Source organism: Amia ocellicauda, chromosome 2 (assembly GCF_036373705.1).
Source record: "Amia ocellicauda isolate fAmiCal2 chromosome 2, fAmiCal2.hap1, whole genome shotgun sequence".
NCBI lineage: Eukaryota > Metazoa > Chordata > Actinopteri > Amiiformes > Amiidae > Amia > Amia ocellicauda.
In genome coordinates, this window is record NC_089851.1 from 55,159,381 (window position 1) to 55,172,869 (window position 13,489).

Below are 13,489 nucleotides of genomic sequence, written 5' to 3' on the forward strand. Positions count from 1 at the left end.
GTGTCTTTATATCACACCTCTTCAAGCTGTCCACTCCCGGAGCGACTGAAGACCTCCTCCCAGCTTTGAAGCGCCCCTGAGTCAGCCTGTCCTTGTGACGGGACGGGTACAAGAGGCGCTGCTTGTCTCCCTCGGGGAGCTGCTGCCACAGGTGTACCAGCTCCGCCACCTGGCGATTGGTCAGGAATGCCTGGGCTCTCAGGTCCACCAGACAGCTGGCCAACTGCTGGACGTGCTGGAGCCCAGGAACGCCATCAGGGCCGCACGATTCCTGAAACAACAGGATACAGACGACAGTCAGTTACAGGACCATGTTCTGGCAATAGCTATCATTCCAGGGTTTTGTGCACTACAATGTAAGAGACGAGCTGAGCGCCATCACTGCCTCCTCACCTCGGGATTAGCAACGGGGGGGCGTCTCCTGCAGCGCAGGGGGGCTCCATCTCGGGAGACGGGGGCAGTCGGGCCATTGACCGCGCAGGAGACGGGGGCAGTCGGGCCTTTGACCGCACAGGAGACGGGGGCAGTCGGGCAGCAGACGGGGCGAAGGGGTTGGAGATGGTGGGGTCATCGTCTTCCTCAAAGCCCTCGTCGTCACTCTCCTTCCTGTCTGAGTCTTGGCCAGCTGCCTCGTCCGGGACGTTGGGGTCGCTGTGCACACGTTGGAGCTCTTTCCCTGTCTGTGAGTACAGGTACTTGATCCCAATGAGCTCCCCTTCAACACAATCATAACAGAAGCATGGGTTCACCGCTTTTATTATTTTCATAACACTGCTAAAGAGCACCTTACAAATCAACCCCCCACACTGACACGCTCACTGACGCGTGTACACGCCTGACTTCACGAACCCCTCCGACAGGTCCCTGGCCAGCACCTTCTGGCTCAGGTTGCCCAGGGCGTTCTGCAAGGAGCCACTGTAGGAGCACAGAAGCTTGCCAGCATCCTCCATGGCCGCCACTGCACGGTCCGCGTTCCACCTCACCAGGCCCTCCAGCAGAAATGCCAGGAAGTGCACATCGCTGGCACTGGTGCCTGAGCAGAGCAGGAGGAAACAGAAACACACACTTCAATACAGTTCAAAATATACTCTTCACAAAGCCATAGTATATAAATATACACGTACTGTAACAATTACAGAAAAAAAAACTAGTCTACTGATCCACTGGGTTCAAAAAGCATAATAGAATCTGGCGTCTTTATTTGCGGTGCAGCTGGCACTAACCTGGGATGAAAAGGGCCAGGTGGAGGTGGAAAGACTCCAAGGAGATCGATCCACAGGCGCAGCGGTATACTGGCAGCAGCACACCCCCCTTCCGCAGCTGCCCTGTCTGGGTATACAGCTGCACCCCCTCGGGGTCCTGAATGCAGGCGAGGTGGGGCCGCTGTGTCTTCCAGATGGCCTGGATCTGCTTGTGGTCCAGCAGCGGCACGCCCATGGTGTCCAGCCCCCTCCTGCTGTCAAAAATGTCCAGCAGCTCCTGGATGAGCCGCTCCGTATCCTGTGCCCCCCGGCCACCTTCGACCGTCCAGCCACAGAGCAGCAGTCCCAGTCCACATACAGGATCTGAGGGGGAGCCTCTCCGGCCAAGCGGTACCACTCCACCAGCCCAGCAGCCATGGGCTGCAGCCCCTCACCCTCTCCGCATGTTAGCACCGAGTTCAGGACCTGCCCGAACTCATTGCCGACGTTGGTGGCCCACGCTGCCGTGCCAGTGGCTGCTCCTGCGAGCTTCCTGGTCAACTGAAAAATGTATGAGACACATTAAGTTATTAGGTCTTTAATTGTAATGCATTCAGCTGAGCGGCACCACGATGCACCAAGTGGCCGCTGAGACCGCAGCACAAAAAATCTGACTGACGATACTCACCTTCTTTGTCGAGTCCAGTTTTAAAATGGACCCGAACACAGACGTGACCTGGGCCTTTACCTCGGCCAGCTGCCCTAGCACGTCGAGGTCATACACTGCCAGCAGCCACTTGGGTCCAGGCACCGGTGGCATGGGTGGCGGTGGCCGGAAGCTCGGGACTACAGGTGCAGAGGTCACAAAGGGCTCGCAGTCTGCGAGGTACCGCAGGGTTTTTACGCTGCCACGCCTCGCTGTGCTGCTCCTGCAGCTGTTTGCACAGCCGGGTGGCGCTGTTCCCCAGGGTGTGCTCCCTCATGAGACTCAGCACCGTGTAGTCGCAGGACAGCCTGCCCAAGACACAGCAGTACAGCAGTTAGAGTTCAGGAAACATTTCAGCAGAGAGGGAGGGGGGGAGGGAAAGCACAGATGCTGTGTGGTGAATTGTCTCCATACGGGTAGGTGAGGATGGCCGGGAACTGGCTCCGATGAGCCACATCCAGCTGCTGCAGCACATCTCCGGACCAGCCTGCGTACTTCTTTGAGCCTGTGTCCCTCACACTGGGGCTGGATGCAGGTGAGCTTCACAGCCCAAATGCGGTAGGGCATCCACAGGAACAGCGGCCGAGCGAAGTGCAGGCTGGGAGAGGCCGGGGGCTGCCGATACACTGGGCAGGGCTAGGGAGGGAACAACCACAGACGCAGGTCCGAGGTCAGCTCCAGCTTCCCAAACCTGCTCCTAGTGAACAGGGCCTTGGAGACCCACTGCAGCTGCTCAGCGGGCAGCGTCTGCTTCCAGCCCTCAGGAAGCAGGACCTGCAGAAACACAGGGACAGACAGACAGACAGACAGACAGACAGTGACAGGAGTTGCCAGGACACTACGGATACTGCACCCAGATTTAACAAACACACAAAGACACACTCACACACACACACACACACACACCACTCTTACCCCCACCAGGCTGCTCCGCTGAACCGAGCGGTGTCGGCTGCTGAGCTGAGCTAGCCATGGCCGCTGCCCCCGGCTCCTGCACTGAAGACACTAGAGATAAAACGGGAGATTCAAAATCTCGCAACAACAGAGATGTAACTAATGGTGAAATTATCCAAATCTATGTTAATTCCAAGGTGACTAGGTCTATGAAGCCTTATCATTCAATCAACCATGTTACTGTGCCACTACATCATATCACACCATGCCACTACATCACGCCATGCCACTACACTATATCACAGCGTGCCACTCCACATGCACAGCACACACGGTGAGGATGCAACGCATAGCAAACATGCAGCTCAGCGCATAAAGCCAGGGGTCACAGATACTTGGGGGTGTCGAGGCAGGGCAGACGAGGTGACTGTAAAGCGATATGTAGCCAAAGCACCGTGTGGACCCCGGGTCCATCTCACTTACCTTACACTGGGAGATCCATCCATCTTAAGCTAACAAAATACAACAATACAAGTTAGTTTGTGCCAAATGGCAAGAACTCCATCTTGAACCTGAAATGACTGACATTTAGACATGTATTGAAATAGGCTGATATTTGTAACAGCTGCGTGAAGACTTACGTGGGGGGGCCATGTCCTCCACAGCTGCCAGCAGCTCAGCGTCAGTGAGTGCATCGTTGCTGAAGGCCAGTGACGGGCGCTCCTTCCTGGACACCGTTGGAAGGAGGAGTAAACGTGCGCTGTAACGGTGGGCATTTGGTACAGGGGTCATGGTAACTGGTGTATTTTGTTTTTGAAATCACAAAATGTGTGCGATTATCGTGTGTTTGCCGTCGGTCTGTTTTAAGTGTGAACTTTAAATTGTGTGATAGCCCTGGTATAACTGTTTACCTAATTGCTGCCTTAATAAACTACAATTAATTCTAATTGCTCAAATCACACACTTCCACAAAATGAACCTTTTGCCACTGGAGCTCTGGACTTGGTGGCAGACGAGGAGAAGGTGGGAGTCGACTGCGAGGCACTCGTCCTGGGAGGCTGGCAGGGTGCAGGCACCGAGGGTGTGGGCTGGGAGGAGGCAGGCTGTGCTGCTGGCTTCTGGGCCTGTGACTCCCTGTCCCGCCGCAGGATGTATGCCAGGAATTTGGCCATCTGCGTTCCGGGCTGGGGAGTCTGCCTCCTTATCCATCTCACATACCTGTAATAAACCCAGGTTCTCTGTCTAACTACAACTACACTGACTATACAACTGCAGGCCAGGGTGCTCTTAATTCCCTGAAACATACATAAACTAGAGTAGGCAATAGTTATTAGAATAGATTAATACACACCCTCTCCTCTCCTTGTCTGTGGCCTCGTAGAGCTCCTGCCAGGTCTGGCCCTTGTGGGCCCTGAAGCCCACCACCTGCTGGTCCTCCCGGCCACTCTGGGACGCCATGGCGCGGGTGGCATTCCTGGCCCTCCGGTCACCCACAGCGATGGTGACTTTTGGGAAGCCACAGGCGTAGCTGGCCAGCGCGTCCTTGTTGGCCATGTACACCGTGTCAGACATGTCCATCTCCCGCTCCTTCTGATGAGCGGCCACGAGAGACACGGCGTACCCACCGTCGTTCTCCAGGATCCACTTGAATGTCTGACCCCGGTACCTGCCAAACTGCAGGGTACTCTGGCTGAGTACCAGTTTGGCATTCCCGGGGTCACCCCCCTGAGACAGGATGCGGGCCACAGCATCCTTCCGGACTCAAGAGGTGTGAGGGGGACAAATGGATCGCTGGAGGACTTGGTGGCAGACGCGACGCTTTTAGCTTCAGTTGTGGCTTGCAGGACCAGCAGGGAGCTGAACTGTGGGGTGGCCTTCATGTTCCTGTACAGCAGGTACAAATAGTCAGGAAGTCACTGACAAACAATATTGAATAAGGAGATCATTACAATTAGTATGTTTTATTATTATTATGAATAGTAATAATAATAGTAATAATAATAATAATAATAATAATAATAATAATAATAATAATATTAAAAAATAACAATACTTTCAATTAAATGACAACAAATAATACAAGATATGTTATAATTCATCATATACCTTGTATCACTGCTACAATTATTCGTATTATGATTCGTACTAGTACTATTATCATCATCCTCATTATTATTACTATTATTATGATGATGATGATGTGACGCAGTGAAACGCTACACGATTTTTTCTGTTTTATGTTTCAATGCAGCACATACTACTACTACTAAATAGTATTTTAATACCATTATTAATACTATTATGATGATGATGTGACACAATGACTAATAATAATAATAATAATAATAATATCGTCTCCGGCTTCCCCACGACCCTCACCAGGATAAGCAGTTTCGAAAATGAATGGATGGATGGATGGATGGATGGAATAATAATAATAATAATAATAATAATAATAATAATAATAATAATAATAATAATCATTATTATTAATACTATTCTTATTCTTATCATTATGTGACGCAGTGAAACGTATCTTTGACTTTTTTACGGTTCAAAACACTTCTCTCTCAACAGTATAGAAGACACATACCTTACACAAAACACCAGGGTTATTATCAAATGTATAAAAAGCATGAAATAACACCGCAAACACAGCAGGTCATATAAACAGATCGTATTAACACATTAATCGACAGACCGATTGATCAATTAAGAAAATGCTTACTTACGTGGATCGATAGCAAAAAATAAAATAATAGGAAGGAAGGAAGGAAGGAAGGAAAGAAGGAGGGAGGGAGGGAGGGATGGAGGGAGGCATAGATAGAAAAATAGATCGATAGATAAAGATAAAGCTAGATTGATAGAATATATATATATAGATAGAGACAGAGAGAGAGATATTGATGTCTGTCTGTATGTCTGTCTGTAAGTCTCAAAGATTCTTTTCACTCCCTAGGCAACGTCTGACAAAACACGTATTTACTATTAGAAGTCCACCCGCAAAGCCCGCCTCTCCGGGTCATGTAGCCAACCAGCTGAAAGAAAACACATTGAGTGGCGTGGGAAATCGGGGGTTGTTCCAGCGGCAATTGTAAGCAATCCATGCAGGCTGAGGCTGCCAATTTCAGTGGAATTTTAGAAAAAGCAGTCGTTCCCATTGGTTACATTTTAGTATGTCGATACAGAGCACATTCAGCCTATCTGGGCGCAAGGATGACACGCAAATTCTTGAAGCGTTCCATATTTTGGTCAGGTTCTCCGCAGCGCGCCGGTTCCCCTTGGCATCGCGGACATCTGGTGCTTGCGTCGCGGGCGGTTTGTCGCACTGCGGCAGCTCTCCCTCTCGCACTCCTGCGTCGCAGCGGATCTATCGACCCCTTTCGATGCGGGCGAATTTTCCCGCCGTTTTTTCCTTTTTTTTTTTTTTGGGGGGGGGGGGGAGGCGTGCAGACGACCGATTGTCATTTCTCACTACTTCTTTCTCAGCAGACACCCTGGGCTCAGGGTGAAAAGGGTCACATGCATATGAGATGTTTGGGCAATGCGAGTTCTCGACTACAAATCCGAATTTCCGGGGTTTTCTCCTTGTCCTCATGCAATTCCAACGGCTTGACATTTGGGAGCTCGTCCAAAACCGACGTCAAACCATAAGCACGGCTTCCTTCGAGCCGGAATTGAACCAGCGACCTAAGGATGCCCGCTGCCTGAAACCTACAGTCCTCCGCTCTACCAACTGAGCTATCGAAGGGAAGCCTCTCACCACCTTCCCCTGACAGTCTCAGTGGCCGTGCAAATGCAAGAAGCACCGTGGCTTGGCTCAGTGGTTTTCAACCCGTGTGCCTTGAGGACTACCCAATTGTGTCTTGAGATTTTTATCCCCTCAAAAATATTATGTCATTTCGTTAGGTCAACTTCATGAATCTTGTATCAAATCAAACTTATTCAAATTTGTGAAAATGTTACATTTATACATCACCTGTAGAAAGCGTTTCATAACTGAAATGTTGTGTTTGCCGGACTGAACGCACACCTACACTGAGTTGCAGTGCTATCAGTGGTACTGAAAGGCAATTGATGAAAGGGACAGATGGTGAATTCCTTTTTATCTTGCACTCTGCTTGTCCTTTTTCTAAGTTGGACTGGTGAACGAAATCTATTTTATCAATATTATTCAATGTGTTTGTTCTTGCCCTTTTGGTAGGCTTATTTTTTTGATACTGTAACGGAGATGGAGAGGCAGCACCACCCCTCTCGATTAATATGCGGCCATCTCCGTAGGGGCTGCTGGGAGATAAGAGAAAGGACTGTAAAGAGTGAATTGAGGGCCTGTTAATTGTTATGTATTGATTGTGTACTGTACCGTTGTGTACTGTTGTTGGATGTCTCCTGTTCCTCTAAGTCTCATTTGGCTTTGGTTTCCCCCCTCTTTGATGAATAATCGGGCTCTAAATAGCCCCGGCGTTTCTCCTGCAGTTCTTCGTTCTTTCCACTGCTAGCGCTGCCTTTGTGAAGGCGGATGGTGCTTGTGAGAAGTCAACAGCGTGTCCACCGAAAAGGGTGTCTGACTCCTGGTTTTGGATCCGGAAGGGTTGATAACAAACCGAAACGATTACAATATGATACTGCATAGATTTACTGTGGATATGTATTGTGATCGTGCTCGGCTCAGGTGTGCGTTCAGTCCGAACACAAAACATTTCGGTCGCGAAACGTCTAATCAAATCGAATAAAACGGCGGGGATAGCATGTTTGATCCGTGTGCTATTGTTTTTCAACAATTGTAATGCCCTTTGTAACGTTTAACCGTTTCGTTGAATAGAGCTTGTTATAGGATATTGTGAACTGAACCTATTTCGCTGTGAATTTATATTTACTGCGAATAGTTTATTGTGTCTGGTCTTGGTCTGTCTGCACTAAATAAATGATTTGTATCAAGTAATTATTTAGTTTGTCTGTCTACTTTTTTACCTAACCACTAAAGGTCACTCCTTGCACTTCATACATTTGCCCTTTTAATTACTCCCTTACTGACATACTTTAACATGCAATGTGCAATGTGTCATAATAGTTTTAGCACCCTGTTGCCATTCAGGTGAGACAATACCTAGTAAATCCTCATTTTTTTTCAAGTTGGTGCGCCGCGAAGGTTTTTGGTCTCAGCAAAGTGTGCGGTGGCATTACAACGCTTGGGAACCACTGGCTTGGCTTGTTGGGCATCCAGGTATGCACTGAGATTACGATCGGCACGATGATTGTCGTTCTCAGGAGAATTGTGTTTCTTTGCTGATCACGTTCTCTGTCGCTTTTTACACAGTTCTTACAAGTGGCACATTGGGGATGAGGAGCAGGGCATGCTGACACGCATAGCTGTGGACTTCTGCATGGCATGGGGCCACAGGTCATTAGGGTTAGGGTTAGGGTTAGGGTTAGGTTTAAAAAAATAGGTTATTGAGGTTGTCAGGTGAATCAAACCTTTGGTTCCTCTGACATCCTCAAGTGCACTGGCACTCACAGGTGTTGAGGCTATTGTTGTGTCCTTAAAAGATGCATCCGAAAGTATTCGTTCTATAGTCTGTTTTGTTAAGGTAATTCAGTGGGATGAGATGTGGTGTAATTGAATGATGTGAAGTTTGTATGTACAAGAATACGTCTTAAAAGTAAGGGGAATGTATGGAATTGGGATTAAAATTTAATTATAGAGTCTGGAAGTCTATTACCTAGGTTTTTAAGGGAGTCTGGGTTTTGTTTTGGGGGGTAAATAAGTTATGGGGAATAAATTTAAGGATAAGTTGTGAAATTGATTATTGGGGATAGGATTGAGGGTTACATTTGAATAATGGTTAGGTTTAGGGATTGGGTTTAGAGGTTGGTTTGAGTGCCTAGTTAAATTGTGGGCTAATTATATTTTAGGGTTAGGGTTAGGGGTTAGGGGTTAGGGGTTAGGGTTAGGGTTACGGTTAGGATCACGGACCACTGTCAATCAGGTGCTTGCCTTGCCGTCCATCCATCCATCCATCTATCTATCTATCTATCTATCTATGACTCTCGATATCTAACTCTCTTGCTTGCTATCGCTCCCCCAATGGTCAGTAGCATAGTAGCATAACAGCAGATCAAGAACCACTGTCAATCAGATGCTTGCCTTGCCGTCCATCCATCCATCTATCTATCTATCTATCTATCTATGACTCTCGATATCTAACTCTCTTGCTTGCTATCGCTCCCCCAATGGTCAGTAGCATTGTAGCATAACAGCAGATCACGGACCACTGTCAATCAGATGCTTGCCTTGCCGTCCATACATCCATCCATCTATCTATGACTCTCGATATCTAAATTTCTTCCTTGCTATCGCTCCCCCAATGGTCAGTAGCATAGTTGCATAACAGCAGATCACAGACCACTGTCAATCAGATGCTTGCCTTGCCGTCCATCCATCCATCCATCTATCTATCTATGTATCTATGTCTCTCGATATCTAACTCTCTTGCTTGCTATCGCTCCCCCAATGGTCAGTAGCATAGTAGCATAACAGCAGATCACGGACCACTGTCAATCAGATGCTTGCCTTGCCGTCCATCCATCTATCTATCTATCTATCTATGACTCTTGATATCTAACTCTCTTGCTTGCGATCGCTCCCCCAATGGTCAGTAGCATAGTAGCATAACAGCAGATCACGGACCACTGTCAATCAGATGCTTGCCTTGCCGTCCATCCATCCATCTATCTATCTATCTATCTATGACTCTCGATATCTAACTCTCTTGCTTGCTATCGCTCCCCCAATGGTCAGTAGCATAGTAGCATTACAGCAGATCAAGAACCACTGTCAATCAGATGCTTGCCTTGCCGTCCATCCATCCATCTATCTATCTATCTATCTATGACTCTCGATATCTAACTCTCTTGCTTGCTATCGCTCCCCCAATGGTCAGTAGCATAACAGCAGATCACGGACCACTGTCAATCAGATGCTTGCCTTGCCGTCCATCCATCCATCCATCTATCTATCTATGACTATTGATATCTAACTCTCTTGCTTGCTATCGCTCCCCCAATGGTCAGTAGCATAACAGCAGATCACGGACCACTGTCAATCAGATGCTTGCCTTGCTGTCCATCCATCCATCTATCTATCTATCTATCTATCTATCTATCTATCTATCTATGACTCTCGATATCTAACTCTCTTGCTTGCTATCGCTCCCCCAATGGTCAGTAGCATAGTAGCATAAGAGCAGATCACGGACCACTGTCAATCAGATGCTTGCCTTGCCGTCCATCCATCCATCTATCTATCTATCTATCTATGACTCTCGATATCTAACTCTCTTGCTTGCTATCGCTCCCCCAATGGTCAGTAGCATAGTAGCATAACAGCAGTTCACGGACCACTGTCAATCAGATGCTTGCCTTGCCGTCCATCCATCCATCCATGTATCTATCTATCTATCAATGACTCTCGATATCTAACTCTCTTGCTTGCTATCGCTCCCCCAATGGTCAGTAGCATAGTAGCATAACAGCAGATCACGGACCACTGTCAATCAGATGCTTGCCTTGCCGTCCATCCATCTATCTATCTATCTATCTATGACTCTCGATATCTAACTCTCTTGCTTGCTATCGCTCCCCCAATGGTCAGTAGCATAGTAGCATAACAGCAGATCACGGACCACTGTCAATCAGGTGCTTGCCTTGCCGTCCATCCATCCATCCATCTATCTATCTATCTATCTATGACTCTCGATATCTAACTCTCTTGCTTGCTATCGCTCCCCCAATGGTCAGTAGCATAGTAGCATAACAACAGATCATGGACCACTGTCAATCAGATGCTTGCCTTGCCGTCCATCCATCTATCTATCTATCTATCCATGACTCTCGATATCTAACTCTCTTGCTTGCTATCGCTCCCCCAATGGTCAGTAGCATAGTAGCATAACAGCAGATCACGGACCACTGTCAATCAGATGCTTGCCTTGCCGTCCATCCATCCATCTATCTATCTATCTATGACTCTTGATATCTAACTCTCTTGCTTGCTATCGCTCCCCCAATGGTCAGTAGCATAGTAGCATAACAGCAGATCACGGACCACTGTCAATCAGATGCTTGCCTTGCCGTCCATCCATCCATCTATCTATCTATCTATCTATGACTCTCGATATCTAACTCTCTTGCTTGCTATCGCTCCCCCAATGGTCAGTAGCATAGTAGCATAACAGCAGATCACGGACCACTGTCAATCAGATGCTTGCCTTGCCGTCCATCCATCTATCTATCTATCTATCTATGACTCTCGATATCTAACTCTCTTGCTTGCTATCGCTCCCCCAATGGTCAGTAGCATAGTAGCATAACAGCAGATCACGGACCACTGTCAATCAGATGCTTGCCTTGCCGTCCATCCATCCATCTATCTATCTATGACTCTTGATATCTAACTCTCTTGCTTGCTATCGCTCCCCCAATGGTCAGTTGCATAGTAGCATAACAGCAGATCACGGACCACTGTCAATCAGATGCTTGCCTTGCCGTCCATCCATCCATCCATCTATCTATCTATCTATCAATGACTCTCGATATCTAACTCTCTTGCTTGCTATCGCTCCCCCAATGGTCAGTAGCATAGTAGCATAACAGCAGATCACGGACCACTGTCAATCAGATGCTTGCCTTGCCGTCCATCCATCCATCCATCTATCTATCTATGACTCTTGATATCTAACTCTCTTGCTTGCTATCGCTCCCCCAATGGTCAGTAGCATTGTAGCATAACAGCAGATCACGGACCACTGTCAATCAGATGCTTGCCTTGCCGTCCATCCATCCATCAATCTATCTATCTATCTATGACTCTTGATATCTAACTCTCTTGCTTGCTATCGCTCCCCCAATGGTCAGTAGCATTGTAGCATAACAGCAGATCACGGACCACTGTCAATCAGATGCTTGCCTTGCCGTCCATCCATCCATCTATCTATCTATCAATCTATGACTCTTGATATCTACCTCTCTTGCTTGCTATCGCTCCCCCAATGGTCAGTAGCATAGTAGCAAATCAGCAGATCACGGACCACTGTCAATCAGATGCTTGCCTTGCCGTCCATCCATCTATCTATCTATCTATCTATCTATGACTCTCGATATCTAACTCTCTTGCTTGCTATCGCTCCCCCAATGGTCAGTAGCATAGTAGTATAACAGCAGATCACGGACCACTGTCAATCAGATGCTTGCCTTGCCGTCCATCCATCCATCTATCTATCTATCTATCTATCAATGACTCTCGATATCTAACTCTCTTGCTTGCTATCGCTCCCCCAATGGTCAGTAGCATAGTAGCATAACAGCAGATCATGGACCACTGTCAATCAGATGCTTGCCTTGCCGTCCATCCATCTATCTATCTATCTATCTATGACTCTTGTTATCTAACTCTCTTGCTTGCTATCGCTCCCCCAATGGTCACGTATGTTGCATTCAACGACAAAGAAAATCGTGTGCTGGAAATGATTTTTGGCAACTGTGAAGGAACTGCACGACTGCAGCAAACACAACACCTCTGTCTGTCTCTGTGGCGCAATCGGTCAGCGTGTTTGGCTGTTAACCAAAAGGATGGTGGTTCGAATCCACCCAGGGACGGCCCACTTTTCCCCCCGCCCCTTGTTATTGTTTCTACTTCTGGCGGTCAGCTTGCCAGACTGCGGCTACAGTAACCTTAAGCTGCTTGCTGCGGACGGCCATCTTGCAAAAATGTATTGAGCGTTTAGAAACTTCCTTTCTATTGCCTAGGCCAACATAAACCAAGGCACTGCTGGGAGTCGAACCCAGGGTTTCCTGTTTACAAGACAGGTGCTTTGACCAACTAAGCCACGGTGCCAGGACTCTCTCTTTCCCCAGTGCCTACACTCAGGTGTAAGGCACAAAACAAAACAAAACAAAACAAAACAAAACAAAACAAAACAAAACAAAACAAAACAAAACAAAACAAAACAAAACAAAACAAAACAAAACAAAACAAAACAAAACAAAACAAAACAAAATCTGGATGCAGGCTGCAACAAAGGAAGCACACAGAGGTGAAAACGTAAGGTTGAGAGGAGCAACAAGCTCCCTGTTGCGACTGTCCAGGGGCGGCAATGGGAATTGGATGTTGGCCGTAGCGCGTGACCTTTGGGTTCTGGTTCATCTTTACAAACCGGCGTCTGTCCAGTTGGCTTTCCGGTTCATTACGTCCTCTGATGGCTTTACGATAAGCCTATCTTGCAATCAGATGCTTGCCTTGCCGTCCATCCATCCATCCATCTATCTATCTATCTATCTATGACTCTCGATATCTAACTCTCTTGCTTGCTATCGCTCCCCCAATGGTCACGTATGTTGCATTCAACGACAAAGAAAATCGTGTGCTGGAAATGATTTCTGGCAACTGTGAAGGAACTGCACGACTGCAGCAACCGCAACACCTCCGTCTGTCTCTGTGGCGCAATCGGTCAGCGCGTTCGGCTGTTAACCGAAAGGATGGTGGTTCGAACCCACCCAGGGACGGCCCACTTTTCCCCCCGCCCCTTGTTATTGTTTCTACTTCTGGCGGTCAGCTTGCCAGACTGCGGCTACAGTAACCTTAAGCTGCTTGCTGCGGACGGCCATCTTGCAAAAATGTATCGAGCGTTTAGAAACTTCCTTTCCATTGCCT

At 47.8% G+C, this 13,489-nt stretch overlaps 4 non-coding genes across 4 annotated transcripts; 2 read left to right on the forward strand and 2 right to left on the reverse strand.

The window, feature by feature from the left end:
- Nucleotides 1-6,443: 6,443 nt before the first annotated feature.
- On the reverse strand, nt 6,444-6,532 carry trnay-gua (transfer RNA tyrosine (anticodon GUA)). Its single transcript is given in 2 exon segments — nt 6,444-6,479; nt 6,496-6,532. It is a non-coding gene; the product is annotated as a tRNA-Tyr (tRNA).
- A 5,829-nt stretch (nt 6,533-12,361) lies between these two features.
- Nucleotides 12,362-12,435, forward strand: trnan-guu (transfer RNA asparagine (anticodon GUU)). Its single transcript has one exon. It is a non-coding gene; the product is annotated as a tRNA-Asn (tRNA).
- A 164-nt stretch (nt 12,436-12,599) lies between these two features.
- Nucleotides 12,600-12,673, reverse strand: trnat-ugu (transfer RNA threonine (anticodon UGU)). Its single transcript has one exon. It is a non-coding gene; the product is annotated as a tRNA-Thr (tRNA).
- Nucleotides 12,674-13,267: 594 nt separating this feature from the next.
- trnan-guu (transfer RNA asparagine (anticodon GUU)) lies at nt 13,268-13,341 on the forward strand. The gene has a single exon. It is a non-coding gene; the product is annotated as a tRNA-Asn (tRNA).
- The last annotated feature ends 148 nt before the right edge of the window (nt 13,342-13,489 follow it).